General features: G+C 53.9%; 1 protein-coding gene across 4 annotated transcripts in view; it reads right to left on the bottom strand.

The window, feature by feature from the left end:
• The window catches only part of GDPD5 (glycerophosphodiester phosphodiesterase domain containing 5), a 92,829-nt gene that overhangs the window by 49,857 nt on the left and 28,607 nt on the right, over nucleotides 1-14,365 (bottom strand). For 3 of the 4 annotated variants that reach the window (XM_084893398.1, XM_084893401.1, XM_084893399.1), the window contains exon 2: nucleotides 5,833-5,915. The gene's annotated coding sequence lies outside the window, so the exon portion shown is untranslated. Of the gene's footprint in view, nucleotides 1-5,832; nucleotides 5,916-8,670; nucleotides 8,829-12,342; nucleotides 12,521-14,365 lie in introns of those variants that run through there. The other variant, XM_084893400.1, reaches the window with a different exon arrangement.

Below are 14,365 nucleotides of genomic sequence, written 5' to 3'. Positions count from 1 at the left end.
GCACAGGGAAGGGCCTTCCGGGAGTCCAGGCCTGAGAAGCATGGAGCGGAGCGCCTGCTACAGAGCTGCAGGGTCCTCTCCCTCCCTGATGTCCTGGGAAGGCACCCAACCCACTTCCCCATTCCTCTTCCCTCCCGTGACCCCAGGGCTCGGGGCCCTCCTCGCCCCATCTCCTGCTGCCTGTGGCCCCAGCCCACGCTCTTTCCCCAGAGAGGAGAGACTCCAGGCCAGGTGTCAGCGCCCGGTTCCAGCCTCGTCTATTGCGACTGACTCGTAACTTGGCTTAGACAGGTCGAGAGCTCTCCCTGAGCCTCATCTCACTCATCTGAGGAATGGGAACGGGATGGAAACACAAACAAAAGGGCCCGAGCTGCCAATAAGAGGAAAAAAACACGGAGCCGTGAGACACCACGACAAAATCCTGAAAACAGGACGCTGAGCGAAAGGAGCTGGTTCCGGAAGGAGGTGTGGGCCTTGCCGGGCCCAGGCTGAGCGCCGTGCCTGTGTCCTCACCAGGCGACAGCCTGCCCAGTGGAGCCCCACAGGCTTCTGTTACAGACCGGAAACCCGGGCCCCCGGTGCAGGCAGGGAGGAACCCAGTGGTCCACCCAGAGAACGGAACATCACTCAGGGATAAAAAGAAATGAGCTCCCGCGCCACGCAAAGGCAGGCAGGGACCCTAAAAGCATATTGCTATGCGACAGGGGCCGATCTGGAAAGGCTGAATGCTGTTTGATTCACCTATGGGACATTCAGAAGCAACAAAAGATCAGTGGTTGCCGGGGATGGATTGTTAAGACTGAAACTATTCTCCGTGATACTGTAATGGTGAACACGTGTCCTTATACATTTATCAAACCGCTTAGTATATGGACCCTACAGCAAACCATGGACTTTAGTTAGTAATACTGGATCCACGCTGGCCCATCAGTTGTAACAAATGCACCACCCTAATGCAGGATGGTAATAGGGGGAACTGTGAGGTGGGGGAGGGAGAGCATGTAGGAACTCTCTGTGCTTCCTTTTTATTTTTAAAATATATTTTATTGATTTTTTTTACAGAGAGGAAGAGAGAGGGATAGAGAGTTAGAAACATCAATGGGAGAGAAACATCGATCAGCTGCCTCCTGCACACCTCCTACTGGGGATGTGCCTGCAACCAAGGTACATGCCCTTGACCAGAATCGAACCCGGGACCCTTCAGTCCGCAGGCCGACGCTCTATCCACTGAGCCAAACCGGTTTTGGCTCTCTGTACTTTCTGATCAATTTTTTTTTTTTATAAACCTAAAACTGTTCTTAAAAAAAATAAAATAAAGTCTATTAATTGAGTATATATGCGTTTAATTTATATATATATTGACTGACAGACAGATAGCCATACCCCAGGCCAAACAGCCAATGGGCATGGGAGAGGGATTTGAATCCAGGGCTGCCGCCGCTACAGCCCAGAGGAAGTGCCTGCCAGCGTTTCTGCCATCCTCCGTGTCCATGGCAGCCACAGCCTCTGTGTCACTGCAAGCTGCACCTCACAGGGCCAAGCTCAATATTTTGGTTGGCTCCGAGGGAGCAGGAGGACGGAGGAGGGCCAAGATCCCAGGGGAGCGAAGGGGAACCCCCACACGCCATGACAGGTGCAGGGCTGGGGCTGGCAGAGACCTGACCTTCCCCAGCAGCCTGCCAGGGCCCTGGGGAAGGAGGCAATGCACAAACGCAGAGAAGGATTCGCTCCCCTCCTCCTTGGCCACGGCTGCCCTCCCTGGGGCCTCCACCCCAGGCCCACCCCAGGGCTGCAGGCTGTGGCCGAGCGCAGCCACACGCAGGCAGGGCGGCCTCCAGGAGCCTCTGCCGTGGCTTTCCCTCTGCAGCCTGAGAGGGTCTCAGCACCACCAGAGGACCTCCAGAATCCTTCTGGGCTCGCATCTTCTAACACCCTCTCACCCCCTGCTCTCTCCTCGTCCCCAGGAGAGAAGCAGAGATGGGACAGCTCGGGGAGGAGGGATGGGCGATCCCACAGTCCTTGTCCGGTCTGAGACGCAGACCCCCTCCACTCGCAGGGCTAACGGCTGGGAGTCCTGAGCCGGCCACTGATGGGAGGCATCACAACGAGGCCTGCGGCCAGAGGCTGGCCATGACCCTGCCCTTCGGATGGCTGGCATGGAGAGATCTGGGCTGCCCCATTACATATGGCCTGGGGCAAGCCATTCCACTTCTCTGAGCCTCAGAGAAAGTCCTACATTTTAAAAAATATATATATTTTATTGATTCTTTTACAGAGAGGAAGGGAGGGGGATAGAGAGTTAGAAACATCGATGAGAGAGAAACATCGATCAGCTGCCTCCTACACACCCCCCACTGGGGATGTGCCTGCAACCAAGGCACATGTCCTTGATTGGAATCGAACCCGGGACCCTTCAATCTGCAGGCCGACGCTCTATCCACTGAACCATCCTGGTTAGGGCCAAAGCCCTACATTTTAATGAAATTAACAGAGAAGGTACGCAGGGGCGGGGCAGCAGGAAACCTGTCACTGAGGCAGCTGCCAGGGGAGAGCCCAGGAGAGGAGGTGCCAGGAGGAGGCCTCCTGGGTCACACGCACCATTCTTGGGAAAAAGTTACTCACGGGCTGAGGCTGGCGCTCAGCAGGAGCCCTCAGGTCAATCCTGCCATAAGGAGGGCCCTTATTAACCTCTTGCCATGGATGAGATGTCTGAGCCTCCTGCTTACACAGCGCTTCTGTCCCAAGAGACCTTGGAGGGCTCTTCCTGTGGGCAGGCCGGTCTCACTGCATCCCAGGCACGGGTCTTCCTGGTGGAAGTGCTCCCTGCTTGTCCCCGGGAGCTGTGGCCTCTGGTGCCGCCTGTCCCCTCTCCTAGGCTCTGTAGGTGACTCCGTAAATGTTCGAGAAGCCCCCACAGTGTGCCAGGCACTCCTGGGAGCCAAGAAAGATTGACAGAGAATCGGACATGGACCTTCCTTTGAGGGGGGCACCTCTTCGCAGCAACCGCACAATTCTGACCACGCGGCCCGTGCTTTGCTGTTAATGGAGTCTCCCTCACGTCGTTTCAACGAAGCATCTCGCCTACTCTGCAGGTAAGTACCAGATCCCCGTGTTACGGCAAGGAGGCAAGGTTGGAGCGGGTCAGGACAGGTCTGAGACGCACCCAAAGTTCAGGCCCTCGGGGGACAGAACCCCGTGTTTGGGGCAGTTTGGGGCTTGGGTTTTCCTGGCACAGAATGGACCCCGCTTTCCCAAGTCAGGGGTATGGGCTAGGGCGGAGGGCGGAGCTGAGCATCTCAGACTCAGAAGCTCTAGCTGCAAACAAGAGTCTTAGCATCACCTCACCCAGGACTCATGCCGTGGTGGAACCCCGGTGCGATCCAACGGAACCACCCCTGGATCTCGTTTTATTAAAGCCATCGGAAGCCAGCACCAGGACAGACCTGCCGCCTCCCCATCCTGCCCCGCTCTCCGCACAGAAACGCCAGCAGAGGTCCTGTGGTGAGCGGCCTGTGAAGGCCGCCCTCCCTGGAGGGTCAGGGGTTCACTCCTCAATCAGGCCTGGAGAGAGCCCTCCCGGGAGGAGCGGCCTGCCCCCTGTGACCCGCCCCCCCCCAAAAAAAAAAAAAACACCAAAAAAAAAAACCGCACAGAAAAACCACCACCACTGGCTCTGACAGGCTCTCCCTGGAGCGGGCAGAGAGAGCCAATGTCCCCGGGGCCTTCAGGCTGGGCCTCTGGGGCCAGACCAGGGGCCTGCTGAAGAGGAGGCTTTCCTTCTCAGCCCCTCCCAGGAGCCCCGGGATTCTGCCACAGGGACCAGGCTGGCTTTTTCCAGCGCTGCCTCTCCTCGAGGCCCAGGGAAGGCGGACACGTGAAAGAGAGGAGGAGAAGGAGGAAGCTGAGTCTGGCAGGAACTTGCACCGAGCAAACTTGTCCCGGACTAGTTCTTGCCCCCTGAGGGGACGGAGAGCGATGATTAATTTTATTTACTTATGTAAAATAGTGGGGTTATGGCACAAACGGGCTTCCTCATCAGGCCCTGGGGTGGGAAGAGGAAAAACAAGCCCTGCCATTTCAGGAGACTTTCCCTTGCTTCCTTCCACTCACACCTACCTGTCTTGTCTTCCCTCCCCTCTTCTTCCCGCCCCCTTCCACACTGCAGTGTTCCCAGCACACCACCCTGCCCACCTTCCCACAGCCCTGCCTTTGCGGGAGCTGGGCCTCTGCCAGGAAAGCCCTCCCCACCACCCAATACACATCCCATCCGGCTTAACAAATGGATCCTGTGCAAAGCTCAGTCTGACACCCCCCACCCCCACACCCGCCCAGCCTACTGCCTCCTCCCCTCCTGCTCCCGACTGGCAGAGCTCCTGTGCCATGATCACAGGCCTATGTGCTTAGCAATTATCTGCTTCCGTGGCTGCCATGCCCACCAGGCTGAAAGCCTCCCCAGAGGCAGACTTCTGGTCCACTCGGCGAGCAAACCCAGGCCCCGTCCCTGCTGGAGGAGCCAGGCTGCAGGCGGCCCGTGCCCCTGCACTAGGCCAGCACCCAGAGGTGCCCGGTGTCTGCCAGCCAGGAAAGCTGGTTAGATGTGCGAAGGAAGCAGAGAAGGAACCAATCAGGGCCTCGTGCAGAGCCCTCTGAGCCTGATCCCTTTCCTCATTCACAGAGAAGTCAAGTTCCTTAGAAAAAGGTCTCAATGAAGTGCCTCCCTGCCCCCTCCCCGCCCCCATCACACACACACACACACACACACACACACACACACACACACACTTTTTCCTTAAGCCGCTGTTATCCGCCTGTACACTTCTGTTCCCCATCTAGCATAAGGGGACCTCAGATTTAGCTCAGAATCCGGAATCCTCACGGTCACACATGTCTCTCTTCGTCACGGTGTCCTGTGAGGAGCAGCAGCCCCCCTACCTCCAGGCAAGGCCGAGGACCTAGGGCCTCAGCGTTCCCACCTCTCTTCCCAACGTCCAGGCTTCCCTTCGGGAACCAAGGAACGCCAGCCTTGCTCCGATGCCGAGGGAGACAGTCCCAGGAGCTGGTGGCCCGCACACCTTCGAGGCGCCTACCCATTGTCCCATGACTCAAGGCCTCCCGTGCCTCTATTTGCTCTCCATTCCTTTGGCGGGAGCATCCTTCTCTAGGATCCTCACTGAGAACACACATCTCCTGGGGAATGGGAGGGCGAGGTGAACTCGTGTAGGACGTGCCGCCGAGAAGCAGGAGGCCACGGGGCTGGGGATGTGCACGGAGAGCCAGGCTGCCTGGGTTTGCAACGCAGCTCTGCCGCTTCCTAACGGAGCAAATTCCTTAATGCCTCCACACCCCGTCTCCTTAGTTATAGTAACCGCCAGCCTCCTCGGCTGGGGTGAGGATTACAGGAGCTTACACGTGTAAGGTGCTTAGGTAAGTACAGGTGCACTGGAGTAAGCCGGAGTTCTTTCGTCTCTTGCTTGTAAAATGGGACCGTAATCCCGATCCCCCTGCCTGGTTTGTAAACTGTAAAGTGCCGCCCCCATGTGAGAGGCAGACACTGTTTTAGAGCCCAGTGGGCTGCTCCATGTAGCTTGTCTCTTACTCCTTTCTCCCTGCCTCCTTCCTTCTTTAAAAAAAAAAAATGTATTTTTTATTGAGGAAGGGAGAGAAACATCAGTGATGAGCTGCCTCCTGCACACCCCCCCTCCCCTCCCTGGAGATTGAACTCGCAACCCAGGCATGTGCCCTTGACCGGAACTGAACCTGGGACCCTTCAGTCCGCAGGCCTATGCTCTATCCCCTGAGCCACACCGGCTAGGGCCTTTCTTTTTTCCTCACCTGGAAGAAGGTACCAGCGGCTGTGAGCTGGGCTCCCAAGGGTGTCCTGTCAGGAAGGCAGTGATGTCACTTCACTGGGAGAGCTGTGGGCACAAGGGGACAAACCCGGTCAGATCGCTGGTCAGTTCCCCCTGCCTTCTCCCCTCCCACCTGCCCCTTAGAGGGCCCCACCCTGTGCCCACCTTGGTGTTGGGTGCAGGGTCCAGGGATGGGCACACCTAGTCTCTGCCCGGAGAAGTCACCAAGCGGGTAGGTGAGCCGAGGAGACACACGTGGTCCCGTTGTGGGCCATGAGACCCCTCACCTGCAATCCCCCTCCACACATGCTGACCACAAACCAGCCGGACCCCAAACCCAGTATAACCTGCTCCCTGGACCATTCTTCCCCCGCTTCCCCAGGACCCTCGGAAACATGATGCCAGTCCAGCCGCCCTGGAACGAAACCTGGGGCTGTGCCCAGCTCCTGGCGGGCAGAGGTCCTTTTGTGCTGCCCAGGGACCTGGCTACCGGAGGTAGCCGCCACACCAGCTGTTCTAAAGCAGCCGCAGAGGGAGGGCTGGAGGGCTGGAGGCGGGGTCTGGGGCACCGAAATTATGTGGCTTACTTCTGACTCATGCACCACCTCCCCAACACCAGCTCTTACAGCCCACTGGGCAGCCCTCCTGCCCAGAAACGGGAGGAAAGATGGTGCCAACAGGCCACGAGGAGAGAGGGGGAGACGGGGAGAGGGGAAGGGGTCCCGGTCAGACTGCAGGCTTCAGCGGATGCTGCCACCTTGCCCTTTAGGGGACACAGGCCGGCAGGGCCGGGGGGCCTGCCTAGGCCACCCAGAGTGTCAGAGGCAGAGCCAGGGCTGGAGTCCAGGTTTCCTGGTATCCTGAGGACCCAGCCCCGTGAGAGCTCAGACCTGGTGCCCAGCAAAAGCTCATGCCAACATGAAAACTCTCTCTAACCCAGTCGGGACCTGGAGCCACACGCCAGCAATAAACACACAGCCAAGACGCAGCCCTGGATGGGAAGGGGGCAGAGCTGGGCTCAGAGACCGTTTGGAAATGATATTCTGCGACTGAGGGACAGATTCCTGGGGCACCCACAGCCCTGTCCCCCCACCTCCACAGTGCCCGGGGGCACTGCACTTACAGCTTACAAAACACACTTATTTCCTTCATCTACCACAGGCATCCTCAGACCTCAGTGACAGAGGGCCTATCCGCAGAGCAGGGCTTCTGGGACCTGAATGTGCTAGAAGTGACCTGGAGCTCTCGTTCAAACGCAGCCTGACCAGGAGGTCTAGGCTGGGGTCTGCGGGTCCACGTCTCTGACAAGCTCCTGGGCGATGCTGAGGCTACAGGTGCAGGGGCCTCAGTGTGAGTAGCAGGACCACAGCATGGGCTCCGGGGTCAAACGGCACAGGTTAGAATCTTGGCTCTTACTATGTGGACTTGGTAAGTGCTTCAATCTCCTTATGCAGAAAACAACGGTAATGCCTGCCCGTGGAGCTGAGGCTTGAGGATTGCGTTATGTAATAAAATGACTAAAGGGATTATTATTCAGGTTTTTTTACATGGCACCTCTGAGAGGGAGGCACATCCAGCGAGGGAGCAGAGCCAGAATTCAAACCCAATTTTCTCTCCCTCTTCCTTGTAAAAAAAATAAATAAATAAAAATAAAACGTTTTTATTGATTTTCAGAGAGGAAGGGAGAGGGATGTAGAGATAGAAACATCGATCAGCTGCCTCCTGCACACCTTCCACTGGGGACTTGGTCCGCAACCCGGGATGTGCCCTGACCGGGAATTGAACCGGCGACCTCTTGGTTCATGGGTTGATGTTCAATCACTGACCCACACCAGCCAGCCAAACCCAATTCTCTTCATGTAGATCCTACAACACCAAGCTGCCACAAAATGTCACAGCCAGCATTCCTCCTCCCCACAATCAGACAGACATGGCTACTGCGGCCCCAAGATGGGCAGAGAACAACAAGGCCACCAAAAGTCGGCATCAGAAGCCCAAGTCCATCCCTCCTGGCCCTAGTGCACCTTCTATCCCACATCACTGTCTTGCAAGGAAGAGAAAGTATCACAAATTCATCCTACGGGGTCCCCGCTCTGCTGTCAGCCCTCACCTGGGCAGCAGCTACCCTGGGAACCAGATGTGGGAATGGGTAGCTGGGTGTGGAGGCTGCCCCTCCGCCCACGGCAGCCTGAGTTCCCTGCTCTCTCAGAGCCCTGCCCACCACGCCGGGTGAGGAGAACAGTTTAACATCCTCCTTCCACCGCCATCTCCTACCTCCAGCTCCTACCTCCAGCTCCTACCTCCAGCTCCTACCTCCATCTCCTACCTCCATCTCCTACCTCCATCTCCTACCTCCATCTCCTACCTCCATCTCCTACCTCCAGCTCCTACCTCCAGCTCCTACCTCCAGCTCCTACCTCCAGCTCCTACCTCCAGCTCCTACCGCCATCTCCTACCTCCATCTCCTACCTCCATCTCCTACCTCCAGCTCCTACCTCCATCTCCTACCTCCATCTCCTACCTCCATCTCCTACCTCCAGCTCCTACCTCCATCTCCTACCTCCAGTCTATGGCACCGCTCAGGCTCAGGGTCCCCCAGCTGGGGTCGCAGGCAGAGGGTGGCTCGGCAGGGGCCTGCCTCCACCCCCTCCTTGGCTTCCCAGCACGAGCCTGTGAGTCACCTGAAGGAAGTGCTCAGTCCCAAACAGGAAGTGGCTCTTCAAACAGAAACCCCCTGTAGGATGTCCCCCGAGCCCTGTGGTGGGGGGCCTGGGTAGCAGAGCCTGAGGAAGGGAAGTTGATTGGGACAGTCAGATTTTACCTGAAACTCAAACACGGCACGCAACCTCCCGCCGTGAAACCTCGCCAGGGAACTTCTCTGCTTAGTAGATACGTACATCGGCAGCCTTCCCTGAGCCTCACTTCCCTCATCGGTAGGATCAGGGGGGCTGTGCTACAAGACTATTCTGGCCTGGTGTTCTTTAGTGAAATGAAGAATGCACGGAGTAAATATGGGTTTTAAATAAATGAACAAATGCATAGATGAGTGAATGCCGATCCCTAGATTTAAACTCCAGCTCTAGCCATCCTTGACTCTAAACTGGAGTAAGTGGCTTGGAAATTCATTACTTTCCTTTTTTTTTTAAATATATTTTATTGGATTTTTTTTTTTTTTTTTCAGAGAGGAAGAGAAAGGCATAGAGAGTTAGAAACATCGATGAGAGAGAAACATCAATCATCTGCCTCCCTCACACTCCCTACTGGGTATGTGTCTGCAACCAAGGTACATGCCCTTGACCAGAATCCAACCTGGGACCCTTGAGTCCGCAGGCCGATGCTCTATCTACTGAGCCAAACTGGTTAGGGCTCATTATTTTACTTTTTATTCGTATTTCTTAAATGTATGCACAGCTCACATTCATTCCAATGTTAAATATGAGAAGTAATGTGGGTCCCTATTTCTAAGTTTGGTGATGGTTTTGTGACCAGAAATAGGCTGTAGGAAGTTAACCTTTTTTTTATAGCAACTAGCCTCTGCCCCAATTGGCTTCGATAGACGTTGTTTCACTTAAAGTGGCAGTTCCCAAGAGCCTGTAAACAGCAGTGAGTGAACACTGTACCTCATCTGTTGCCCGGTAATGCTGAGCATCCTTTTACTGGGCGGGGGAGGGGGCTTTTTCTCCCTGTTCCAATTTGTGGTCCTAAAAGTCCTTGGGAATTGGTGTTGCTGTTCACGGTTAATGCGCACGGTGGCTGAGGAACATTTTGTGGCCCAGTAATTCCCCCCCTCCCTTATCTGCGGTTTCCCTTCCCACAGTCTCAGTGATCGAGGTCAACCACGGTCCAAAATTATTAAATAGAAAATCCCAGAAATCAACAATTCATACGTCTTAAATTGCTCTCTATTCTGGGTTGCATGAGGAAGCGTCACATGGTCCCACTCCATCTGGCCCTGGACATCCATCACTCTTTGTGCATGCCTCGTGCACACTGTCTATGCTCCCTGCCCTTAGCCACTTAGCAGCCCTCTGGCCATTGGCTACTACAGTATAGCAGTGCTAGGGGTCAAGTCACCCATATTTCACTTAATAACGTGGAAGCACAGGGATGCTGGAAGTGCAGATATCCCAGAGAGAAGCCATAAAATGCTTCCTTCCAGTGAAGAGGTGAAAGTTCTCAACATAATAAGAAAAAGAAAAAAAGAAAGAATGCTTTATGCTAGTTTGCTGAGAGAGAGATCACATTCACATAACTTCTATGGCAACACGGTATTATAATTGTTCTATTTTATTATTGGTTATTGCTATGCGTCTCTTACTGTGCCTAATTTATAAGTTAAACTTTATCATGGGTATGTAAGAGTAAGAAAAAGTATAGTATATATGGGTGACCTTGAGCAACACAGGTTTTGAAAAAATCCCATAAATAAAACATAGACCCACACAGCTCAAATCTGTGTTGTTCAAGAGTCAGCTGTACTTTCAATCTGCAGCTGGGAATCTGCATACGCGGAGGGCCGACTTAAATTATAGGTGGAGCCGAAACAGGTTTGGCTCAGTGGATAGAGCTTTGGCCTGTGGACTGAAAGGTCCCAGGTTTGATTCCAGTCAGGGGCATGTACCTTGGTTGCAGGCACATCCCCAGTGGGGTGTGTGCAAGAGGCAGCTGATCGATGATTCTCTCTCATCGATGTTTCTAACTCTCTCTCTTCCTCTCTGTAAAAAAAATCAATAAAATATATTTAAAAAAATTACAGGTGGATTTTTGATTGGGAAGGATCAGTGCCCGAAATCCTCAAGTAGTTCAGGGTTAGTTGTGCAGGGCTTGGGGCTATCCGTGGTTTCAGGCATCCACTGGGGACTTGGAATGTATCCCCTGTGACTAAGGAGGACTGTGATATTTAACAACTCCTATTACTCAAATCAACGTACCGTGAAGTGTGATACCAACTCTTTAAGTTGGCAACTAGATGAACAGTAAACACTAGAACAACCTGATGGCCGGGCCTCCCGGCCTGGGAGCCAGAGGCTGCTGGGCCCTCCCACCGGGTCCCCTCACAGATAGGGCTGGAATGTGGAATGACCTTAAGGGGCACCAGGGCTGTGAGAAATGCCAGGCAAGTCCTGGTCACTGCCCTTGAGGGCATGTGAGCTGCCCTGGACGCTGCATGTGTAGAGCACTTTCTGAAAGGCAGCCTCTGGGGAAGGCAGGGCTGGCTGGCCACTGAGCTGATGGTGCTCAATGGGTGGCCTGCTCCCCACAAAAGTGAGAGCCAGGGGGCAGGCAGTGGACAGGCAGGCCTGGCCCAAACTGTGCAGAACCCAGAGCAAAAATATAAACATCTTTGTCATATTTTTGAAACTGTTGAATAAAATAGTTTTATCTCCCATTCTTGACAAATACGTCTGCATAAGGTAAATTGAAATGCACATGTAAAGTTATGGTTTTATATGACTGAAAGTGACAAAATACCAAGGAAGACTGAATTTAATTATTGTTACCCAGCTGGGTGTTTTGACGGTGGGCTGGTGATGTTCAGATGAGTAATAAGACATAGTTCATACATTATTTATTTCATGAAATGTACATTATTGTCTTCATTTTAGCGAGATCACTATATTTACATTGTTATAATGATGATTTGCACATCATTTGATTTGCATTGATGGTAGTAATCTAAAGAGTCAAAAATAAAATGCAGCCAAAACCGGTTTGGCTCAGTGGATAGAGCATCGGTCTGCGGACTGAAAGGTCCCAGGTTCAATTCCGGTCAAGGGCATGTACCTTGGTTGCGAGCACATCCCCAGTAGGAGGTGTGCAAGAGGCAGCCGATCGATGATTCTCTCTCATCGATGTTTCTGACTCTCTATCCCTCTCTCTTCCTCTCCGTAAAAAAATCAATAAAATATATTAAAAAATAAATAAATAAAATGCAACTATATTTAAAGAGTATAGAATTTGATTTTCCCCCCATAAAAATGTAAATTAAATGTGAAGAAATTTAATTTAATTTAATTTTTTATAGCAAAGGTAGAAATTTATTGAAGAACAAGTACAGACTTGCACATGGGGAGAGGGGAAGAATCTCACAGCATAGACTCCCACGTGGGGAGGGGGAAAGGGAGGGTCCCCGAAAATTTATATTTTAAAAAATTGTTTTCTTGAAAGTGTTATGGAAATTAAAAGCATACCCATCATAATGAACAAATAACAGTTTTAAAATAAAATTATTTAGAGATTAAACATTTAAATTTTTAAAGATTTTGTAGATATTGGGGGAAATTCAAATTCTGTACCCAGCCACCAGGCTAGGTGTGCGACCTCTAGGCTCCCACAGCGGTTTTTCTCCTCCTCTGCACCCCTACGCAGTCCGCCCCAGCCCACCTCGTGCCCCCTCACTCTGAGCCTACGGGTCACAGTGACCCCCTTCGTGCTAAAGCCCAGAAGGCACCCTTAGCCCCCTGACATCTGGGATGACAAATCTCCACTTCACCTGCCCACCACCCTGCTTTCCTAGCGTCTTTCACAAAGAGCTTCCCGCGGGCAGGAGCTGAATTCCGGAGGCGGCAGGGGTGTCGAGGAGAGAGCAGGAGGCGGAGAGCCAGGAGAGCTGGGTTCTCAGCCTCCTCCTCAGGCTCACAGTCCTCGTTTGTCAGATGGGGATTCTGCAACCGGCCCGGAGTGCCTCATGGGATGCCTGGAGGAAGCCAGCAATGGGGACATGGCAGGGTTTTGTAAACTGTACATGCTGAGCCATAAGATCAGGGCCTCATTCCGTCTCTCTTGTGTTTCCTCCTTAGCCTGGCACATGCAGAGCCCGTCCTCTATGCCCCTGAGCACCACTGATGGAGGGCTGGCCACAGTCTCGCACAAGGCCCAGATTCTCTGTCTGTCCTCTCACTCCTGCTGGCCTCCCATTGCAACACCTTCTACAGATGACAAAACGGGGGCTCAAGGGCACAGCTAAGTAAGTGGCAGCACCAGGACTCATACTCTGATTCCCAAAAGAGTCTAGACTACATAAACGCAATCACCAATACCCTTTCCTAAGTTCTCTTGTGTGTGAGTCCCGTGGACAGACAGAGCTTCTGCTGAAGGTGACTAAGGTCTGTGGACAGGTGCTAGCTAAGGTGTGAACAAAGGAGGTGGGACGGGAGGCAGGAGCCAGGAGGGGCTCAGGAGGGCCTTGCTGGTGGATCAAAGCCATCTTCCAGCCTAACCCTGCGGGGACCCACCACAGGCAGCAACAAATACCTGGGAGTGAGCAACTTGTTTCCCCTGCACCCACCGCCCTGGCCAGCCACTCCCAGCCTGCTCTGGGGCCACCTCCGTCTGTCTCCCTCACCCTGGGTCTGCGGCTCCCCAGCTTCGGGATAGGGCACAGCCTGGAGAAAGCAGGACCCTGTCCATCTGAGCACAGAATCCCTTACATCTGTGGTCGGCAAACTGCGGCTCTCAAGCCACATGCAGCTCTTTGGCCCCTTGAGTGTGGCTCTTCCACAAAATACCATGGCCTGGGCGAGTCCATTTTGAAGAAATGGCGTTAGAAGTTGGAAGTTTAAAAAATTTGGCTCTCAAAAGAAATTTTAATCGCTGCACTATTGATATTTGGCTCTGTTGACTAATGAGTTTGCCGACCACTACCTTACATAGTAGGTGCTTAATAAATGGCTGTCAGATGAGCTAATGACTAAGTAGCAGGGACTGACCACTGGGGCACCTGGTTCTGTTCACACGGCCCCTGGGAGGTTAGTTCAGGTTCTGGGTCAGAAGTGGGCAGGGGGCCGGAGCACATAGCGGGTAAGGTGCTCATGTAACCCGTGAGCAGACCCTGGCCCTGTCACCTTGCGATCACGGGCAAACCTCTTCACCGCTCTGGGGATCCGTCCAATGGGATTAGCGCGGTGCCGAAAGCATCGGAGTTAGGTGAGCACAGACACAACTCTGGTCAGAAACATGGCGCACGGAGACTCAACGAGCGAAGGTGACGCGGCCAAAGTCAAACAGCAAGTGACGGAGTCTGGACTGGACCCCGGGCCTGTCATGCTCTGCAGAGCTATACCCCAGGGGCCTGGGAGGGAAGGCCAGGCCATGGGTGACATTCCTGGTGACATCATGGGGCGGGGGGAGGCCAGAGAGGGGTTGGGTCAGACTCCATCAGGGCCAACCCAGGCTGACATCACTCGCTAAAGCCATCAGAGTCCTGGGAGCACAACTTCCATTTGTTCATTCCCAGACACAACTTCTGAAGTGATCCCTCAGCACCTTCTATTGGAAAAAAGCACAGGAGACACACTGGGCTGGGCTGGGCTGGGCTGCGCAGAAAAGCCAAATTCAGTTGAGGTGGGGATGAGCTCCAGGGGCCACCATTTCCTCCACAGAGCTCCGTGCCTCCATGGCCCTGACCTCTGCCCTTGGGCCCTGTGCCATCCACCCCCTGCTCTTCACCAACCCACCCCGGGCTGTGTGTGCAGAGGTGAGGGAGGCCTCTCTGGAGGGGCTATGGCAGGGCACCA

Source organism: Pipistrellus hanaki (genome assembly GCF_964339955.1).
Source record: "Pipistrellus hanaki genome assembly, chromosome: 9".
NCBI classification, from domain to species: domain Eukaryota; kingdom Metazoa; phylum Chordata; class Mammalia; order Chiroptera; family Vespertilionidae; genus Pipistrellus; species Pipistrellus hanaki.
The sequence above is the reverse complement of the archived record's forward strand: the minus strand, read 5'-3'. Positions and strand labels throughout refer to the sequence as shown.